General features: G+C 47.4%; 1 pseudogene; it reads left to right on the top strand.

The window, feature by feature from the left end:
• Window positions 1-6,293: 6,293 nt before the first annotated feature.
• Window positions 6,294-7,570, top strand: LOC135917803 (zinc finger MYM-type protein 1-like; annotated as a pseudogene).
• Window positions 7,571-22,035: the final 14,465 nt, after the last annotated feature.

Genomic DNA, 22,035 nt, shown 5'->3' with positions numbered 1-22,035 from the left:
AGCACACACGAGCGCAAGCTCTACTAAATGTTTGCTTTTGATGACAAAGGTATTAAACACACTGGTCAACTTGGCAAAGGTAAAAATCCGTGCGTGCGTGGCAGAAACAGCCACGTGCGACAAGAAAAAAATATGAAAAAGCCATGTCATGTAGAATAAACGTGCGTGAAAAACGAGAACTATCGGTCAAATCTATTGAAAAAGCGAAAGATTTGTCCGATAAGTGATACTACCCAACGGGAAATACTCTTTTGAGAACAACTTTTTCCCACTAAGGGCAACAGATAACTTGGTTACGCAATTGTTTCGTTTGTGATCAATAAATATTGCTTCTGGAACTCCTCTGGTGTTGCGGTATAGAGCAGAAAGAACGATTGTTTCATCACAAAGACCAGAACACAAAAGGACCTATGGAAGCATTATTTATTGATCACGAAGAAATATTCATAAGCGAGATTTCTGTGACCCTTAGTGGGAAAGAGTCGCTACAGTACTTCTCGTTACTATCGCTTACAGGAGAAACCTTTCAGTTTTCATGTTTTTGTTAGTTTTTGACGCACATGTTTATTCTACAGGACGTATTTCGGTCCTTTTTTGTTGTGCCGGGCTGTGTATGCTGCGCATCCATGGCTTTTTCTTTGTGAAGTTGGCCAGTGTGTTTAAAATCTTCGTCTTCACGAATAAACTTCTACTTGAGTCAGCGTTCATGTGTGTTCCTACCTTAATTCATCCTTCTCGTCTCTGTATGGGTGGTTGTGAAATATAAATGTACACCGAATTGGCGAAGTGTCCATAGAATTGATACATGAAGTTATTTGCACTGTTTATTTCAGGAAGAACGCTATAGGGTCTTATCTTCTGTTTTTAACACTGATGTACATTTTTCTAGTTCAATTTCAAGGAGTTCCCTGAGGAAGCCAATAAGAGTGATGGTAACTTCCTTTGTGTATAAGATTTGTGAATTTCATCCATTCAAGGCATGACATGGCACATGCCTGATTGTAGGTTGCAAGCATTGGTAGTAAGATCTACTTTTCGGTTCTCATGACGCTTCTTTGTACTGCGCTGCATTCTCCAGGCACATGAACCTTTTTATGCTCTAAGTGCATGCGTTCTTTTTCTATATGGTGGAGTGAAAATTGAAAACTTAAATATGCATATATATCATTTTCCTTGTAATCTTTTTCAACATGGGTGCGCTGTAGCTCCCTCTGTCTTTCAGTTACTGCTTTGTCCCAATTTTTATGCAACCTTTATGTATTTCATGCAGCAAAATTCTGGTGCTATTTTAATAACATTTTATCTGCGAAACTAAGGTAATTGGTGTTTCGTATATGATTAATTTGCGTTTTTCACTGTCTCAGCAATCGGGCTGTCGAGTCATTGGAACCTTTTCTCATACTGTAAGACTATTTCTGGGGTGCTTGATGCTGAAAGTGCAGGTGACCATTTATTTGGCTGTTTGGAATTGTGTTAGCCATGTGTTACTACCAATTTTCTGTGCTAAATAATTATTTTTTCACTTATCGTTCAAGGTATTAGCCTTTCCTTATCTCTTTATTGACTGAGGTAGCACTTAGTTGCTGAGTATAGGAAAAAAGGCCCCAAAAAGTGCTTTAATTAGCTTTGTGCAAGTCCAGAAAGATTACCTGAAAATGAGCTCACTAAATTGAGGAAATGCCACTAACGAACTCCTCTGTACCCCAAATTAACATAATCAAATGGTGTACTGTTTTTCTTGACTTGTGCCAGGGAGATAAGCTGCTTTCATTACACAAAAGCTTCACAAGTTTATTTCTGAAGAAAGCAATCCTGGCTTGTCAGAAACGATTCAGGTGTTCATCATGCCCGACAACTTTCTAAATGATGTCTCGTCAAATAATAGCTAAGTTGAGTGACGTTCTTTTATAAAATAATTGGGCAACATGAAAATATATATATCTCGAAGACAAAGCTCAGGCAAGTCTACTTTGGTACTTCATTAAATTTTAATCGCGGTGAAAGACGTGTGCTAAAGGTTGTATATATTTGCGTGAAGTCATTTGTTTCAAGTTGGTTATTTTGCCTTCTCACAGTCAGCCGTAGCTCTTCCTGTGATGTGTTAGTGTGCGCAACATTTTAATGTAACATATTCAGATGTCTTTGGTGTATTCACATGCAAGCAGCTCCAAGTGTTCATGTGTTCAAAGTTGGTTGTTACAAGGGTATGCTTAAGCCCTGCCTTTTGAGTCGCTTTGCCTCCTAGTCATAAACTTAAGTCGAAAGTGAAGAGCACAATGATCGTTTTGATTGGATTCATATGTATAGGTTTTTTCAGATGTATTTACACTGCTACAGTGCTGTAGGTACTAGCCTGTGTCTCCAGGTTCAATGTAGTGGTGCCTTATGTACTGTAATAATGTTTCACGTGCACACATCTTTAGTGTAAATAAAGGTACTTCAAGTTGATCAGTCTCTCCTTTGATTTTGTTTGTGTTAGGAAAAGTTATGAGCAGGCACCGGGGCATGCAAGTGTGAGCAGCGAAGCAATTTCAATATATGAATAAAAATACACTAGCCCAACGAAACGTCAATCATATTTCAATGGCGACTTCTGAAATCTCAATGGCATCTCAACTGTGCCACGATATGCGTTTCAATGCTGTGGCAATAATAACTCAACAACAGATCAACAGAACTACCACAACGTTAGTTTAACGCAGAATCAATGGTAACTCAATAACCATTCAACAAAACAAACACAACGGGCCGTTTAAGCACAATGGACTTTCAATGGTAACTTAACAATTATTCAACATTGAGGTACCCAATGGTGTTTCAATTCGATTTCAGTGACCAATATTCAAAAGTGCTCAACACTCAACCCAACAATTCTCCAACATACTCTCAATAATTCCTCAATAAAAAACTCAACATTAACCAACAATATTTCAATGCCTTCTCAATATTTTTTTTGTACGGGAAGCCCCAGGAGATTGCCTATGCAAAGCAAGGTGATGCAACCCTTTTCTACCGTTGCAGCGAGAGCGCGAAGCGATATGAAGCGACCCGAGTGTTATGCGACGCGTCTCAGTTTCCGAAAAAGCATGTTGCGACCAGCGTAAGCCCCAGGAGACTGCCTGTGCATAGCAAAGTGATGCAACCTTTTTCTACCGTTGCAGCGAGAGCACGAAGCGATATGAAGCGACCCGAGTGTTATGTGACTCGTCTCAGTTTCCGAAAAGTGTGTTGCGAACAGGGTAAGCCCCAGGAGACTGCCCGTGCAAGGAAAAGTGATGCAACCCTTTTCTACCGTTGCAGCGAGAGCGCGACGCGATATGAGGCGACCCGAGTATTATGCGACGCATCCGAGTTTTCCAAAAGTGTGTTGAGAGCAGTGTAAGCCACAGGAGACTGCCTGTGCAAAGCAAAGTGATGCAGCCGTTTTCTACCGTGTCAGCGAAAGCGCGAAGCGATATGAAGCGACCCGAGTGTTATGCGGCGCGTCTCAGTTTCCTAAAAGTGGGTTGCGAACAGCGTAAGCCCCAGGAGACTGCCTGTGCAAAGCAAGGTGACGCAACCCTTTTCTACCGTTGCAGCGGTAGACAGCGGTAGAAAATTAACATGCCATCGGTAAAACACATCTCGTTGTGTAAGGATCTGTCAAAACAAAACGCGCAAAAAGTAGACGAATCAATTAGGTCGGGCACTGCGCTCAGTGTGTAGCAGCTCTTTGAATTTTGCTGCGCATCCTTTAGTGCCTACGTGCAATGGCAAGTGGTTCCATTCTACGGTAGGGCGCGGTATAAGTGAATTTGCAAAACGATGAGAGTGACATATCGGTCGCTTCACATTTGCACTAGGGGCCATGACAACAAAAATTTACTGCAGGGCACTGAAAGAAATGGTCAGAAAGAATTGAATGACAATAAAGTTTACGAAAAAGCCAAAGCTATTGAAGTAGAGGATACGCTGTCAGAATCAGCGCTAACACCCGCATGGTCTACTGACTGACAGCGCTCCTCCGAAGCCGATGTGGAGCCGTTGTACGCGTCACAAAGAGCGGCTTCAAGGTTACTGCACTCGTGCACTATTTCTTCGTGGCCTGTTGCGGTGTCAACTTCATTTCTAATCGTTCGTCTCTGCTGACATGACGTCGACACTACAAAAGGCTTCTTTTTCCTAGCCCAACTCATGCTAATTCAGGGCAATTACAGCAGCAATTGATATGAGTGCCGCTTGATAAATTAAGAATTCTCCCACCAAGAACGGCGCCATCGAAATCCCAGTACGCTAATTGAACAGATACGGCCACTCTTATGAAAACGTTTTCGAAACGTATTCACCCCTCGTTTTTAAGCTATCCTGCTTGCGACGTTTTTAATGGTTCGAGTTTGTTCAAATATCTGTTTGAGACGTCGAATCCATTAATAGGACGTTTGGAGACTTTGTGTGCTACCTGGGCTAGACCCTGCGGAGTGCTTTCATTAATGCAGCTCTTTTTCTGCGCGTCATGCGGAAGTTGTCCGCTTGACATATTTTCATAGTGTTTATTTTTCAGAAATATCAGCGACATATCCTATCGTACCTTGATTTATCCCGTTTCCCCGCAACCGCTGTCGTGTATGTAGTAGTAGCATTTCGTTGCCTTGTCATGTCATCTCTTCTCTATCCCCCCTCCCTTCCCGTTGAATGGGAACTGCGAGCGAAAAGTGGCAAGGCTGTTATTCAGTCGTTTAGGGACTGCGTCTGTTCTATCCTTTCTGTGCTTCCTCTCCCCCTTCCTCTCTACCATTGTATCTAGCTAGTCTCTGGACTTGCACGTTAGTAAGAAAAGTAAGCGCTGCAGTTTCTGCAAAGCTTTTGTGGGGGGAGGGGTTAATTACAGCTGTCAAGAGGCTAGTGTGGCGACGCCCAGGCAGCTACAGAGGGTATGTGCACATTCGACGTGGTGCAAAGTCCAAGCGAGTTTCTCGCGTCGCCTTCTCTGTCGCGCTACTGTCATGTATACACGCGTTCTGAACTCCTGTGAAGGCTCCAACGTGTGGTCGATGCCACGGGACCCTTCGGTTACCTTAGGATGTCGTAGAAAAGGTATATTGCCGACTTTTTTCCGAATGCAAGCAAGCGGGCCAAGCAACAATGCGTCCACACCGCGCTTTCCGCTTCAACAATGGGAGATTCAGAAACGCTCCATGAACAAGAAAATCCTCAGCGCTCCGTTTTGATTCCGCTTGACGAGGCTGTGAACAGCATCACTTCTGACGACGCTTGTGCGTCCTCGTTGGGGCAAATGGACAGTGAGTGGAACGAGCTTTCCGCATCATTTGCAGCAAGGAATGAACCTGATTCCGCGACCGAATTCACCGCTTCGGACGTGGACGATGACCACGCAGGCCACTTGGACATTTCGAAATTTAAGAGAGTCACCACACCGCCAATACTGAACCCATTTCCATCTAAGTACGGCAAATTGAGCAGAACCTTCTACTCGGACTGGTACGACCTATTGTCTTGGTTGGAGTACAGCGTGCACGCGGGCTGGCGCAGCTTTTTGTTACCCTTGCAGAATGCTTTCTACAAAAAGAAATCACATTTGTAGAAATCACATTTGCAGAAATCTACATTTGTCAACGGTGGATACAGCAACTGGAAAAAAGCCATAGAAAAAGGTGCTAGTTTCAGAAAGAACAAAATCTCACTCGTCCATAAGTCTTGTCATACATCGTGGGTCTCCTACACACAGATGAAGTCGGGAGGACATAGCAAGTCAGTTGCTACACATATCAGCGCCGCGTACTCCAGGGAGGTGCAGGAAAATCGCCTCTGTGTAGCAAGGGTCACAGATATGTTGGGATTCACAGCCGTTCAGGGTATCGCTCAGAGAGGCCACAATGAAAGTGCCGCAAGTCAAAACAAGGGAAACTTCGTTGAGCTCTTGAACTCTTTGGCAAATACAACGATATTGTCAGAAAGAAACTGAATGGTGGAGCAGCAAACGCGAAGTACGGTCATGATTCGGTACACAACCAGATCCTTGAAATTTTCAGCCACATCACATTAACAAGTATAAAGGAGAAGCTCCAACTACTTCGAACTTATTGTCGATGAAACCAACGAGCTAAGCAAGACGCAACAATTACCAGTTGTAGCAAGGTACTACGCAAGTGGGGTTGTCTTTGAGCGGTTTTTTGGATTCCGCAATGCTGAGCACTTGGATGCAAAGTCGCTCCAGGGCTACGTAAGGGAAACATTGAATCGCAGCGGCATAGATACTCAGGTGTGCATTGTTCAAACATGATGGTGCGAGTGTCATGTGCGGTACCCCAAGGGGCGTCCAGGCGCTGTTCAGGCAGGAAGTGTCGCAGGCAGTGTACGTCCACTGCATGAACCACCGCCTCATTCTAGTCATCGTGGATGATTGCAAAATGATCAAACCGATGAGGGATTTTTTCTCTCTTTTAGAATTCATCCATGTTTTCCTGATCAGTCGATCTGCAATTCACTCTCTGTACGTAGATGTGCAGAAAAGGTTGTCTTTGCCAGTGACAGAGCTGCAGCGTCTCAGCGATACACGACAGGCCTGCCAGATAGCGGTTGGCACAGCGGCAATGGAAAGCTTTTCTGCTGTCGTCGTATGTCTCGCCGAAGTCATCACCACAAACAGCAGGTGGGCAACGGAAGCTAGGGGTCTGTTTGAGCAAATGAATTTCTCGTTTCTCTTCCAGTTAAGCCTACTTACCAAGGTATTCAGTCGCCTTAAGGTTCTTTCAAACATATTGCAAAGTAGAGACTGCAATATATAATATTAGTCGGGCATGGCTCACGGCACGCAAGGTCATTGACGAGGTCTCCGAAATAAGAAATTCGCATAACGCATTTGACACTGTCTGGCCTAAAACCTACAGTATTTCTGAGGAAAACGGAGTGTCCCAAAGAAAAAAGCAGAGAATTACGCACCTTTCGCTGCATATAGAACAGTTGGTAACTGAGCCAAGGACTGCCCGTTGAAGAAGAGTCTCCAGATTCCAAGGAAACATTCAGAGTCAAAGCTTTTGTACCCGTTTTGGGTCACCTGATTGCGGAGCTGACTAGGCGGTCCAGGGTGAATAAGAATGTACTCTGCAGAGTTAGCGCCCTCCACCCACGGAGTGAGAATTTTACGGACATCTCCTTACTCAAGCCTTTCGCCGAGCACTGTGCCTTCGGCATCGAAAGCGTTGAAGTTTTTTTAGTGCAAGCTGATAACGAAACTTCTTCAGCGCATCGAAGCCCAAAGGAAGTGTAAGATAGAGATACCGCTGCAATTGGTGACTGTCTTCGGAGAATATAAACTAGCCTTCCACGAACTGCACAAGCTAGGTGCTGTCGCCGTGACGATACTGGCATCGTCATCGCCTTGCGAGCGCAAGTTTTTGTGCCTTCGAAGATTGAAGACTTACAACTTCGCAGCAAGATGACCAATAACCTTCTGAGCGACCCAGCTGTGCTGGCGGTCGAGCGATCTCTTGCCAATGACATAGATCTTCAGGGTGCTGGCGACATGTTTGATGCTACGCACAGTAATCGACGTGCGCAGCATCAGTACTAGTATACCGGCATAATGATACCCCATTGTACCTTTGCGGCGCTTTCGTGGGAAAATTGTGTGTCACGGGCGAAGGACCGATGCCTATACCAGTATAAGAACACCCACTTCACCATCGAGTAAATGCCGGCTGTGTTTCGTCTTTTATACTGTCACGGCGCAGGCATTGGCATCTGTGATTGTGATGAAACCTTTTCTGTCCCTGTCACCGCTTTGAAAGAGTCGCCATATGGGCACTATGGTGTACTGGTACGGTATACTATAGTGTCGCCCGGTGGCAAAAACGTGCCTTTTCTTGCGATGACGGCCGGGGTTGCTGGAGCACGGATGGATGGATGGATGGTATGAGCGTCCCCTGTGGAACGGGGTGGTGGGTTGCGCCACCAAGCTCTTGCTATTATACTCCCTTACGTCCTACCTAGGTTAAACAATAAAAAAGAAGAAAAAAAATACTGTGAACTTCCACAACCAAATTTTCTGATCTCCTATTGCGAACTCTTACCCTATTGCGAACTCTCCAATCGCCTCTTACTGATCTCTATTGCGGACATGTTTACTTTTCAACTGCTCTTGCTGAACCCAAGGGCTTCAAGGAGGCCAGTGGTGCCTAAATCGACCACTGGGCAGACGTCTTCACATTCTAATAAATCATGCTCCATAGTTTCCCTAGCTTTACCGCAGCACGCACATGCTTCTTCTTCCTTCTTATATATCGCTTTATAGGGGCGTACTCTAAGGCATCCCGGTCTCGCTTCGAAAAGTAATGAGCTGAATTCCCTTTGAGTTATCATAAATTGTTTCTTTTCTGATTTCGTTTTTTCCTCTTAACTAGTTACTCATGACAGGTTTCCTTTCCATAGCCGCCACCCATTAAATTATTTCAGCCTCTCTAACTTCCCGCTTGACGTTCTTTGTTGCTGTGTTGCTCACCCTACAGGCCGCATATTTGCGGGTAAGCTTCCTAGTTCTTTTCCTCCACTGTAAATCAATGTTTTTCCTGTACAAATACCTCAACACTCTCCCAGCACATTTACTTTCTTCCATATTGCTTAGCCGTTTATACTTATCACCATACTCAATTTTACTGCGAGCTTCCCTCACTTCAAATCCAGTCCAGCCCATATCACCCTGCACAGCTTCATTTGTAGTCTTCCCGCGAGCGCCCAATGCGAGGCGACCCACTGAACTTTGGTTCCCGTCGAGTTCTGATTGTACCCCTGATTTAATGCAAACAACCGCATTTCCAAAAGTAAGTCCTAGAACCATTACACCTTTCCACATACCTCGGAGGACCTCGTACCTATTGTATCCCCATAGCGCTCTGTGCTTCATTATGGCTGCATTTCTCTTCCCCTTCACTGTTGTTTTTTCCTGTGTTTCCATTTATCTATCGCCTTCGTTTATCCATATACCAAGGTATTTATATTGTTACCCGAGGTATTTGCTGGCATTGTATCGCCACTGTCTGTTTACTGTTTTCATTGAATACCATAGCACGAGATTTTCTAACACTAAATTTCAAATACCCCATTGATCTGTGGATGGATGGATGGATGGATGGATGGATGGACGGATGGATGGATGGATGGATGGATGGATGGATGGATGGATGGATGGATGGATGGATGGATGGATGGATGGACGGACGGACGGACGGACGGACGGACGGACGCACGGATGGATGGATGGACGGACGGACGGACGGACGGACGGACGGACGGACGGACGGGCGGGCGGACGGACGGACGGACGGACGGGCGGACGGACGGACGGGCGGACGGACGGACGGATGGACGGACGGACGGACGCTATGAGCGTCCCCTTTGGAACGAGGCGGTGGTTTACGCCACCAAGCTCTTGCTATCTTTGCCGGTCTACTGCAGTGCTAGCAGCTTGGAGTCATTACTGGCAAGAGTGAAAATAATCGTGCAACACAGGGCCTCCGGGATTGCCAGTTATGGTGGTCGCGGATGACATGCATGTACGTTCGGAGCTCGCTGATTGCTTGTTGTGGTGTTTCCTGCCGCGTTTGAACATTCTTTATGTGCACGGGAAGCGCTGCATTTCTAAATATGTCTGTGAGTGTATGTGCGTGCGTATTTGTTTGCTTGTTCGTTTGTTTTCTTCGGCGAAACCTGGGAACCGCCTTTCTGGCTGATCCAACATGAAAGGAATACCATGCAACCCACCAGGCACAGTGCAGGCGCTCCTTCCGGGCTTCTTATAGTGGTGTCATTCGAAATACTAAAAACATATGCGTGCTTACCGAACGGAACGAGTAGACGAGTGTTTGCTTGTCTTCTGCAACCGAAACGCTGAGCAGACGATCAGGAACACTGCATGATCTGTGGTTGGAAACATGCAAGCTTAGATGCCGTTTTGATATATCCTAACAGTTTGTAGTGTTCATTTTTTTGTGAATTATTCTAATTCCAACTGTTTTAAGGGCGTTTTAGTTCATAAATGCAGGAAGTTTTGCACAACATGTTTAAATATCGCGCGCTAGGCACGCCGGTCGTTCGCAGCGCCTTTCTGGTGGCGCCATCGCAGAAGCGTCCCCAGTTCTGCCAGTGTTTTGCTGTATGGACAACACACTGCCCCACTTCAGTAGACCATACGGGCACCTTGCAATAAAGTTCGCCTTACAATCCCTTGATAATTTGAAAGTACCGCCACTCTTCGAACTCTGCGCCGCCACGCGACATCCTCGCCTCCTCCTCACCCCTTGTGCGCCCCCCCCCCCTCCCTTGCGGCAACCAGTTTCGCCCTCGTTTTTCTACACGGCGATTAGTCTCCCTGCCGTTGCCCTTGGAAACGCGCGGGTCTTGCGGTTTTCTTTTTTTTTCTTTTTAGTTCGCGCCATTTATTCTCCTCAGGTCGGCTGGCTCGCCGTAGCGAACGTTGTACGCTGTGTTTCCTGCTCTCTGTGCTAGCGTTAACCCGTGCTGTTGCGCAAATAACCGATTCGAGAAGCCTTAAGATGGTTATGACGTTACGGCGTGTTTATGGAAAGCGTGACGGCTTCCAGAGGAAGCAGTGGCTGCACAATAGAGGCCGAAAGAACTTTGTTCCGACAAAGAACAGCGTTGTTTGCGAGTTGAGGCGCCTTTTTTATTGCTCGTAGCAAATCATGCCGTAATGCTACATTTTAGGGGTGTGCGAATATTGAAATTTTCGAATACGAATCGAATACGAATAAGGCGAAAAACTGTCTTCGAATATCGAATCGAATATCGAATATATGTGTAGTATAAAAAAATTGCAAAACATGGTAACAATAGCTTCATTACCCTTTTAAAAATAATATTGCATTTTACGAGGCTGCTTCAGGTTAAAGAGGCACTCATTACAGGTAGTGCACTCAGGTAATGTCAGGTAATGCTCTGTCAGGTAAACGCTTGTTACAGATTATCGCGAAGGAAAATATACTGCTCAACATGTTCAGAAAGTAAGGGCTCTCTATGCACAGTGACAACATTTTTCCAGGTAACATTTTCTAGGTGCATATTTTATTGCGCATACTTACAAAGCCCGAAAGTACATCATATATTGTTATGAAAGAGCCCTGGAATAAAGCTTGGTAAAAAAAAATCGAAACTGATCATGTCTCACGGGCCTGATGCAGATAGACTGGAACAGAGCGTACACATTCATAGTAAGGTTCGTTACAGCACTTAAGATCACAGTGCTGTAACGCTGTGTCGTCGTTTTGTACCTTCTTTTGTCCCTGTTTTGTGTTGCGCTGTAACGAACCTTACTATGAATCCCAACAAACTGGCCCAACTTGCCATCTTGATGTAGAGCATACAGATAATGAGCGGATCATGTGAAGCTCTCAGTGAATAAACATGTTTTTAGGAGAATGTGGAGCAAGCATGTGATTCGTTAATTGCTAAATTATTCACAGTCTGTCCGAATATTCGCCGTTTCGACCATTATTCGGCCGTCCTCGAATATTCGGGAATTTACGAATATGCATTTCTCGAATCGAATACGCTTCGAATAAGGAAAATATTCGATTCGTATTCGAAATTTCGAATATTCGCACACCCCTACTACATTTTCTTCTTTCTTCCGGTCTGCTGCCCAGCGTTTTTGTTGCGGCAATTTGTGCACTGCATAAAAATGTGGTTGTCCTCAGTATGCTTAATATTCTGCGGCGGCTTCATCACCTCTCACGTCGCCAACTGTTGTTATTAAGTCGGAAACGCAGCATTATGGGGCTCCTGCTTTGCCCAGGCATTGGGCCAGGGGACGCTGGCAAAATAGTGGTAAAAAGCGCCCTCGATCCTGAACTGGGTAGTACCAAGCTCTGTCATCTGCTTCGGAAAGCAGGTTTACAATATTGACCCGCCACTTTCTGTGGTGCTGTACCATGTCTTGCAGCGAATATCGGGTGCCGAAGATTTTTGCAGGGGTGGCACGCTGCGTAAAGTGAACAAATTATACAACGCCGAATACGCGTACGCCATTCAAGAAATAAGCGGCGAAGATTTAGCTAGAATAGCAGCTTGGGCTTGTTGGTTTTCCATCCTGCTGTTAACAGCGCAAAATGTAGACAAGAGACGAGACAAGAAGACACCACAAGCGCTGTCACCAGCTATGCCTGCTTCTATGTAGGTCTGTCATTTAATAGTGATTATCTAAAGTGAGATGTTGTACTTGACCTGCAAATTATATACATCTCTCATTTTTGCTACTTGCTGTGTTGTGCATTCCCTAGACATTGTCTGTAAATTAGACAAAGTGGCGACTGCATATCCTGGAGTTCGGCGCTAGTTCCCACGGGTTGCCGTCGGGACTGTAGGTGGAAAAGACCGAATTTTAGCAACGCAGATAGTCAAGCAAGCTTCAAGACAGGCGAAGCAGTCAGCATGGCGCGAAGTTTCGCTTACCCAGCGCGACGAACTGCAGTTATCCAGCGCGCCCGACGCTCCGCTTCATGAGGTCTTGAAGGAAAACGGTAGAATCTGATGTTGGAATTCAGGCCTTGTTCATGGCAGCCCACGACGCAGCAGAAACGACGGGGACGCTTTTTCGAAGCTGAGCTAGGTCTCCGGTTCGGCGTCGCCTTTTGCTTCTGCTTCCAGAATTACATCCCGCGGCACAGGGAGAGTCCGTTTTCGTTAAACTATAGGCTGCGGCCAGCTCGCAGCGTGGTCTGTGAGAAGTGACGAGCCTTTTCGCACTCGCAACAGAGCAGAAAAAAGTGCGCATCGACGCAAAACTCGGGCTATAAACGTGCTTAGCCACAGCCAGGGCTCAAGACTACCCAAGCTGGTACTACCCAGATAACGTTTCTCGCCGCCACCAGGCGCCGCTACTATACCTCCAACTCTAGTGCAAGACAATTCTGCTTTCCGCTGTGAACAATTATGTGCGAAGATACAGCCTCTCAGTCGGACTTTTTGCGATTGTTAGGATCCGTTGCCTGTTTTACTGAAAATTGAAATAGCGGCTTGTACAGGAGCTATTAATATCTAGCTTACGTCGATCTGTGCGTCAGTCAGATACAATGAATGCAGGCCTTGAAAAAATAAAGTGGCAAGTATACCCGTGGTATTGGAGGTGATGAGCGCTAGCTAGTCCATGTTGCGTTCTTTTTTTAAGTTTCACGGTGAAAGCCTTTAGATCTCTGTTTCAAGGTCGCGTTGTGAACAAAAAATATCACGTCACCCAAGGAAGGTCAGTGGCGACCCAAAGCATGTCCACCCCTGATGAGATAATCATTAGCCAAGTTAATGATTCATTAGTGGTAGAATTAAGGTGGATTACGGAGGATTAAGGTGGATCAGCGTGCATTAGGGAGGATTAAGGTGGACTAATGTGCATGAATAAGGATCAACGCGCATGAAAGAGGATTAAGGTGGATGAAGGAAGATTAAAGTGGATTAATGTGCATTAAGGTGAATTGGAGTTGATGGAGTATTAAGATCGATTAGGGGGAATTAATGTGGATGACAGTGCATGAACAAAGAGTAGGGAGGGTTAAGGTAGATTAAGGTGAATTAGGGTTGATAAAGGAGGTATTATTTAGGATAGATTAGGATGTATTAGGGTAGATTAAGGTGGATTTAGGTGGATTAGGGTGTTTGGAGGTGGATTTGCGTTATTAAGCCCAATTAGGGTGGGTTAAGCTACATGAATAAGGATTAAAGCGCACGAAAAAGGATTAAGGTGAATCAGGGTTGATAAAGAAGGATTAATTTAAGACAAATTAGGATGGATTGTGGTAGATTAAGGCAGATTAGGGTTGATGGAGGTGGATTTGTGTGTATTAAGGTGGATTAGGGTTATTAAGCAGTAGTAAAGTGGATTAAGGTGCATGAATAAGAATTAAAGTGTAAGAAAAAGAATTAAGGTGGATGAAGGAGCATTTAGGTCGATTAAGGTTGATTAGAGTTGATGGAGTATTAAGACCGATTAGGGTGTAATAAGGAGGATTAAGGTGCATGAACAAGGATTAAGGTGGACGAAGGACGATTACGGCTGTAAAGCCTACTGTAATAAACCTTAATCAGCCATACCAATCGTTCATCCACCATAACTAGCCTTAATCCTCCATAATGTACCTTAATCCATCGTAATCCACCTTAATGCACCGTAATTCCCATTCATTCACTTTTCCACCCTAATCCACAATAATCCTCCTTAATGCACCCTAATCCTTCAGTCACTTCATTCCAGCCTAATCCACAATTAACCCGCCGTGGTTGCTCAGTGGCTATGGTGCTAGGCTGCTGAGCACGAGGTCGCGGGATCGAATTCCGGCCGCGGCGGCCGCATTTCGATGGGGGCGAAATGCGAAAACACCCGTGTACTTAGATTTAAGTGCACGTTAAAGAACCCCAGGTGGTTAAAATTTCCGGAGTCCCCCACTACGGCGTGCCTCATAACCAGAAAGTGGTTTTGGCACGTAAAACCCCAATATTATTATTATTATTAATCCTCAATTATGCTCCTTAATGTACCTTAATCCACCTACATTCCCTCTAATCCACCTTCGTCGACATTAATTTTCCTTAATACATTTTAATACACCTTAATTCATCTTAATACTATGGCTAATCAATTATTACTTTGCTAATCAGTAATCATCTCATATACGCGGATACAGATGCTTTGGTTCGCTTCCGGCCTTCTTTTGGTCACATATTTTCTATACCTCCCAACGCGACCTTGAAAAAAAGATCTAAAGCTTTCGCTTAATAAGCCACACACAAAGGGATGCGCCCCAAGCATTTCTAGATCAGACGCACAAAGCATCTCATTATGTGGCAGAAAAATTGTCCGGAGTATAGAGCTCGTTTCAAAGCTCCTTTTACATCCCCGTTCATACGACTTTAAGAAAAATAATCCGTGCTCTTCCACTGTGTGAAGAATAACCAGTGAAGTTGTGTATGTGGGCCGATAATGGCGAACTGCACCTCCGCCTCGGGTCGGCCCGGCATTGCACTATCTTCGAGATTAAAGCCCCCTGATAATTTTAAAATAGCGACTCTCTCCTCCTCGCGACGCTTTCCTCCACGATTCTCCTCGCCCGCCGGCTGCGCACGGCACGCTTTTTCTCCTGGGCTCCCGGGGACGGGCTGCAGCATTCTATGGAGGCGTGTAATTTTAGGCCAGTGGTGCTGAAAATTTTGAGAAGCTGGTAACAGCATCGATAATGTTAAAGGCTACGTTTATAAGGCGACTGGTTTTACAGCGAAGGCGTTAGGCACTTCCCATGCGTGGGCCGATCCCGAAGTTAGTGGAATGCCGGACCGGCCTGCGGCGGAGGTGATAATAATAATAATAATAATATATGGGGCTTTACGTGCCAAAACCACTTTCTGATTATGAGGCACGCCGTAGTGGAGGGCTCCGGAAATTTAGACCACCTGGGGTTCTTTAACGTGCACCTAAATCTAAGTACACGGGTGTTTTCGCATTTCGCCCCCATCGAGTGGCGGAGGTGAAGCAGGAGTTAGGCAGTCCCCATACGTGGGCCGACCCCGAAGTTAGTGCAATGCCGGGCCGGCCTGCGGCGGAGGTGAAGCAGCGTTAGGGACTCCCCATGCGTGTGCCGATGCCGAAGGTAGTGCAATGCCGCACCGGCCTGCGGCGGGGGTGAAGCAGGCGTTAGGCACTCCCCATGCGTGGGCCGATCCCGAAGATAGTGCAATGCTGGGCCGGCCTGCGGCGGAGGTGAAGCAGGCGTTGGGCACTCCCCACGCGTGGGCCGACCCCGTAGTTAGTGCAATGCCGCGCCGGTCTGCGGTGGAGGTGAAGCAGGCGTTAGGCACTCCCCATGCGTGGGCCGACCCCGAAGTTGGTGCAATGCCGGGCCGGCCTGCGGCGGAGGTGAAGCAGGCGTTAGGCACTCCCCATACGTGGGCCGATCCTGAAGATAGTGCAATGCCGCGCAGGCCTGCGGCGGAGGTGAAGCAGGCGTTAGGCACTCCTCATACGCGGGCCGACCCCGAAGTTAGTGCAATGCCGGGCCGTCCCACGGAGGAGGTGAAGCAGACGTTAGGCACTCCCCATACGTGAGCCGACCCCGAAGTTAGCGCAATACCGGGCCGGCCTGCGGCGAGGTGAAGCAGGCGTTAGGCACTCCCCATACGTGGGCCGACCCCGAAGTTAGTACAATGCCGGGCCGGTCTGCGGCGGAGGTGAAGCAGGCGTTATGCACTCCCCATACGTGGGCCGACCCCGAAGTTAGTGCAATAGCGCGCCGACCCGCGGTGGAGGTGAAGCAGGCGTTAAGCAATCCCCATACTTGGGCCAATCCCGAAGATAGTGCAATACTGGCCCGACCCGCGGCGGAGGTAAAACATAGGTGGGCCGATCGCTGAGCCGCCTGACGAATGAAGGGAGCCCACAGGGTCATAGAGAACTCTATGCATAGGGTGCTGTCCGAGGCCACGTCGGTGGCCTAGCCTGTGTAGTGAACAGTGCATAGTCGGAGAGCTGCTATTTGCATTTGGGAAACCTGCTTTACTGTATGACCAAATGTGACACTGACTGAAATGCCTCTTGCGTGCTCTATTTTTTGCAGTTCTCTCTTCTCTTCTATTTGTTTTTGTTATTCTTTCCCCATACACCTTGTTGTTATTATTTCTCCCATTTCCAGCGTTTAGGATCACCAGTTGGCGCCACAAGAGTGTATTAATTTATTTTTTGTGATCCAGCACGTCTTTACCAAAGTTGGAATTTATATGTGCCTTGCTTAGAGGTGTTAGTCTTCTGTCCTGTTGTGAAATATACTCTTTGGAAGCTCTATTGCGATATAGTTAACTGATGTTACTTTGTTGCTGCTGGGTACTCGTCTTTTCTTTTCTTTGTTTATAGGGTAACTCCGACATTTTTTTGACCATAATAGGATATTGTCATTTTCAGATGGCATTGACAATCCTGTGACCGGTAGGCTGGTTCAATTTGCTTAGAAATTCAGCAATAATTTTAAGTAACCAATAAACAAGATACCGAAACCGATATGGATAGCTGCTTTGTATAACGTCACGATGAGTCGATGACGTCAGATCCTACGCTACCATAATGTAAACATGCAGCACCCATGGCGCTAACGCCAAGGAAGCGAAGCTGATGATGTCTCCTGAAGACACAGGCTTTTACGGATTTTCCGTGCTAGACAGCGGCGATTTCAGCGAATGTGGGGGTGTATCTGACATCACAAACGCAGGGTGACCAGCAGAAACTCATGAGCCGGGAACAAAATCAATCTTTAAAATTCATTTCAGGAAAACTAAATGACTTGCAGCCATATTGTTTGGCACAGATAATCGGAGTGTAAAAGAGAACTTATATTCAAAATGTTATGAAGATCAGTGAACATCGAAAAATTGCTGGGGTTGCCCTTTAAAACTATTTTGTTTATGTACGTGCTTTACCGTTTACTATATAAATTTTCATTTTATTAGCAGAAGCACTGCTGTGTAAATATACTAAATTTTAATTTAAATTTTACTGTGATGCTGGAATAGCTTATTCACACTGATGTGTTTATAAGGCCTTCAGTCCAGTTAAATCTAGTCAAAACACAACACAAAGTTCCCAGCCTCCTTGCCCCCCTGAAGGAACTCACTCGTGGGTGCCCCCGATTCGAAAAATCCTGGAGCCTTCCTTGGTTAACGACGAGCTAATAGGGTCACCACACATTTTCGTTGTCTGCAGTCCTCCATTTTACGGTTGACTTTGTGGAGATATTGAATTAAACTTAGGGCTGTTGGAGAAAAGTAGTTTTAATAAATCATTTTAATAACACCAAACTACAAAGCTAGCAGTCAGGCAGCAATTTTTTCGCTTTGCACGGTCCTGTATTTTACCCTTGACTCCTATTACATTTAGAAGATATTGAACTAAACCCAGAGCCGTCGGAGCAGTAGCTCAAGCACTTACTACAATGTCAAAAAGCTGTATAATGTATTAACGTAAACAGAAGCTGCACAAGCCCAGCTGACTACAGATGTAGCTGAGCTAAGAGTGGAATTTCCTCAATTGCATGCAAAGCTTAAAAAAAGGAAGACTTCTGTAGTGCAATAAGCCTTATTGCGGACCAGCTACAACAGGAGCAGAGCACCATGTATAGGTTGGTTGGGAAAATATAGATGATTTGGAAAATCACAAGAGACAGAACAACTGAACTACTTTTTGTATAGCATCACATATTCAGGTGCTGGCAACTTACCAGGGAAGGTGGAGGAACAGATTACAGACTAGTGCAATTTATAAACTTAATTTGCCTTGTGTCTCCAAAGGGTGAACTCATCAGCTAGGAACTTGTCACGATGGCTGAGCATACCCGGGCATGGTGCAGTTTGAATCCTGCAAGGCAAGACGATCAGTACGAGTCAATGCTCATAAATTTCAGGGCTCGGGCTAGCGTGTAGCTAGCGTGTGGCACCTTAAAGGGGAGCCTTTAAGGTGTGTGGGGATGCGCGACCCTCGCGCCTCCCCTGATGTTTTTCCCGCATAGCGCGTCTCCTGTGCTCCCGCTTCGCCGTGTGGCCTGCGTGACGCCCGCGCGGTCAAAGTGGTACAGGCGCAGTGCGAGAGATGGCGCTAGTGTTGTGCTGCCGCGAGGTTACTTGGGCGCCGAAAGGAAGGCGCTTGCTCTCTTGGCGTCGAGACAGCGAGTCGCGGGTCGCCCGGCGGGTCGCCGAACAGCGCGGACATTCCGCGCGCGCGGCGACCGATGCATCTGCGAGACCGCCTCGCGTGGCCGGCTTCGAACGCGCCACGATTCGCGTGACTATACACGCGAACGACCAGGCGTTGGGATCCAGCTTTGGGCGAACATATTCGCTCGCGAGGACGCGGTGAGTCGGACTTCTAGATTTGTCGCGCGCCCATCGGCATGTTTTGTGGATAGCAACTCGGCTAGCAGGCATTGATGTATGAAAGGTGCAATAAATGCCCTTGTGATTGTTTGCACTACTGTGTTGTCGTTCCTTTGTCCCAAGAGTACGGTGTGAGATATCCCACATCAGACCCCACAGGTGCTATTACTTCCTGGTGGTGGTGGACGCCTTTTCGAAGTGGGTGGAAGTTCTACTTGTCAGCACACCATCAGCAGGCGCGACAATTGTAGCGCTACGACAGGTCTTCGCCACCCAGGGGTTGCCGGATGTCATCGTGTCCGACAATGGTCCTACCTTCGCCAGCGCAGAGTACCTGTCCTGGCTGACGAAAAACGGAATCCGCCGGATGATGCATCCGCCGTACCACCCTGCTTCAAATGGTGCAGCCGAGCGGTTGGTGCAAACCATCAAAGACAAGCTCAAGAAGAGCCAGACTGGGGATTTCCGGACGCAGATTGCCCGGATACTATTTCAGTACCGGACCACGTCCCACGATGTCACTGGCCGTGCGCCCTGTGAGCTCCTGCTGGGTCGGATGGTCGAGACACCCTCGGACGTACGTCTTGCACCTGGACCTCCCATCCACAGTGCTCTTGAAGCAGCTGAAGCAGAAGCTGGCTGCTGACCAAGGATGCCATCCCGGGCCTTTGCCAGAGTCGGCAGCTCCAGTTTTCGCCAGGAACTTCCGTCCTGGCCCACCCTGGTCTGTCGGACAGGTGGTGGCACCTGCCAGCGCCTCATCGCTGCTCGTCCGCATGCTAGATGGGGCCACGTGGCACAGACACGCCGACCATGTCAGGCCTCGTCTCGGGACCTGGTCAGCACCCTCGACTGCCACTTCTGAGTTCCAGCCTGCAGGAGGACTAGCAGCAGCACCAGTAGCTTCCAGCGGAGCGCCACCCACCTCGGAGGCGGCAACCGTAGCCAGTGGTGCGAAACCCATTGGACCCGTATCGAGCCCAGCACCACTCATGAGGCTGACCACTACGGACTCTCCTGATGGAGCGATGCTGGCTCAGGCAGCACCCGGCGTTGCTACACCCGACCCATCAACACTGGTGCCCAGGCGGAGTACTCCACAACGGAGGCCACCAGACCGTTCGTTACTCGCCTGTATAGCAGGCAGCGTAGACCCAGCTAGGGTGGAGGCAGAGCGTCATATTTTGAACATGGACATTTGTTTTTAATGTAACAAACAAACTGGGGGAAAGGGGGTGTAGCAAACATGTGACGCCCCCTCAGGTACAATGTTTGTTCGCCGCCAGGCTCGGTGGCCTGCCAAGCTCGGCAGGCAACATTGGTCCACGCATCGCAATAAACACCGACGAGCACGGCTGCTCGGCGGTCAGTCATCGTTCAGCACCACCACGTACGTTGCGGAGCGTCCGTCTATCGGAGGGTGCCTCGAGCCTTCCCTTGTTCACGATCCCGGGTGGATCGTGACAGTAACGTTGACTGCTGAAAATGCTGAGAACCAATGTGACCAAAAGTGATGGTGGCAAGCGGCGGACGATTTTTGTAGGCAGGATGACACGTAATAAGCGGCACGACATTACAGGCACGCTCAATGGGAAACAGAGCTCGCGGACCCAACAAGGAGGGACCCGGAACCTCAGCGGACCTGCTGTACCGGGATCACAAGTGGTGAGCGGGTCAGCACGGCTTTTCCCCTCTCACACAGCTCACCAAGACAACACCCTGTCATCGCGTCTACACACAGCACCCACCCCACACAATTCTTCACCCATAAACAATACTGATGTTCAACTGCAAATCCTAGCTGAGCTAAAGGCCATCAGAGAAGAAAACAAACGCCTTCATGAAGAAAACAACAAACTTCGCACGCAGATTGCAGAACTATACGCCACTCGTACTGCCACTCAGCATTCCACACAAATAACCGCACCCTCAATGCCATCATCTTCAGAACGTTCTGAACCGATGATTCTTGCGGAGTCAGCAAAACCGACAGAAATCGCACAAGTCGAGGAGAAAGTTGATGTACTGCAACGGCAGCTCCTAGCAATGCAACAAAGCATCCAGCAACTGGCAAGTGTTATTGAAGAAACACGGCTCGCGAAAGATCAGCGACGCAAGAAAGTTAGAACACTAGTACAACAGGAAGTAGAGCAGGGACACCCTGCCGATCCACCGGTCAGCCAGGACGAATAGCAAACCCAACCACAGGAACGAAAACCCACTCATAATCTCGCAATGGAATTGCCGCAGCTACAAACGCAAGCAAGGGTCACTAAGACAGTACATAAGTAATGCCAAAACGACACCAAGCGTAATCGCACTACAGGAAACAGGCACACACCCAACTCAATCTGGCTACAACACACATACCACCACGCCTGAAAGCCGCGTGGCCACACTTACAGCTAAAACGCTCACAACCACACAACATACAATAGACGGCAGTGATGTCGATCATAACCTAATTGAGATCCTGCCGCTCCAACGAGGCCGAAAGAGCCTTTTCATATTGAATATATACAGCCCACCCAAGCATAAGCAGGCCACGTTCGACTACTTGATGACTAAAGCGATTGGCATAGCCAAAAATAATAGTCTGCTGATTGTAGGCGACTTCAACGCGGCTCACCAGGCATGGGGCTACACGACAGCCACATCAAAAGGCACTGCACTGCAGTACACCATACAGTGCACCGTCTCACCATCCTCACAGATCCCGCATACCCCACACATCTAGGAAACAGCGTCTCCCGTGATACATGCCCTGACCTCACCCTCACTAAAGGGATACAGCAAGCTGCCTGGCACAACACGGAGGAAACTCTGGGCAGTGACCACTGCATACTTGCCACCACATTGAACGTTACGCATGCACGCAACCCGATAAAAAAGACAACGCTCACAGATTGGACAGCTTTTCGCAAAGAGCGAGCGGATGACTCCTCAACCGGTATTATGGATCTCGAGCAGTGGGTACGAGAGCTCCTACAAGACGTAGCCAGACATTCAAAACAGATCACACTCACCACAGACATACCGGCCGTAGACCCGCACCTTCTTCACCTCTGGGAAGCACGTCGAGGCCTTGTTAGGAGATGGAAGCGCCAAAAACATAATCGTAAATTG

This window comes from Dermacentor albipictus, unplaced genomic scaffold (genome assembly GCF_038994185.2).
Source record: "Dermacentor albipictus isolate Rhodes 1998 colony unplaced genomic scaffold, USDA_Dalb.pri_finalv2 scaffold_13, whole genome shotgun sequence".
NCBI classification, from domain to species: domain Eukaryota; kingdom Metazoa; phylum Arthropoda; class Arachnida; order Ixodida; family Ixodidae; genus Dermacentor; species Dermacentor albipictus.
The sequence above is the reverse complement of the archived record's forward strand: the minus strand, read 5'-3'. Positions and strand labels throughout refer to the sequence as shown.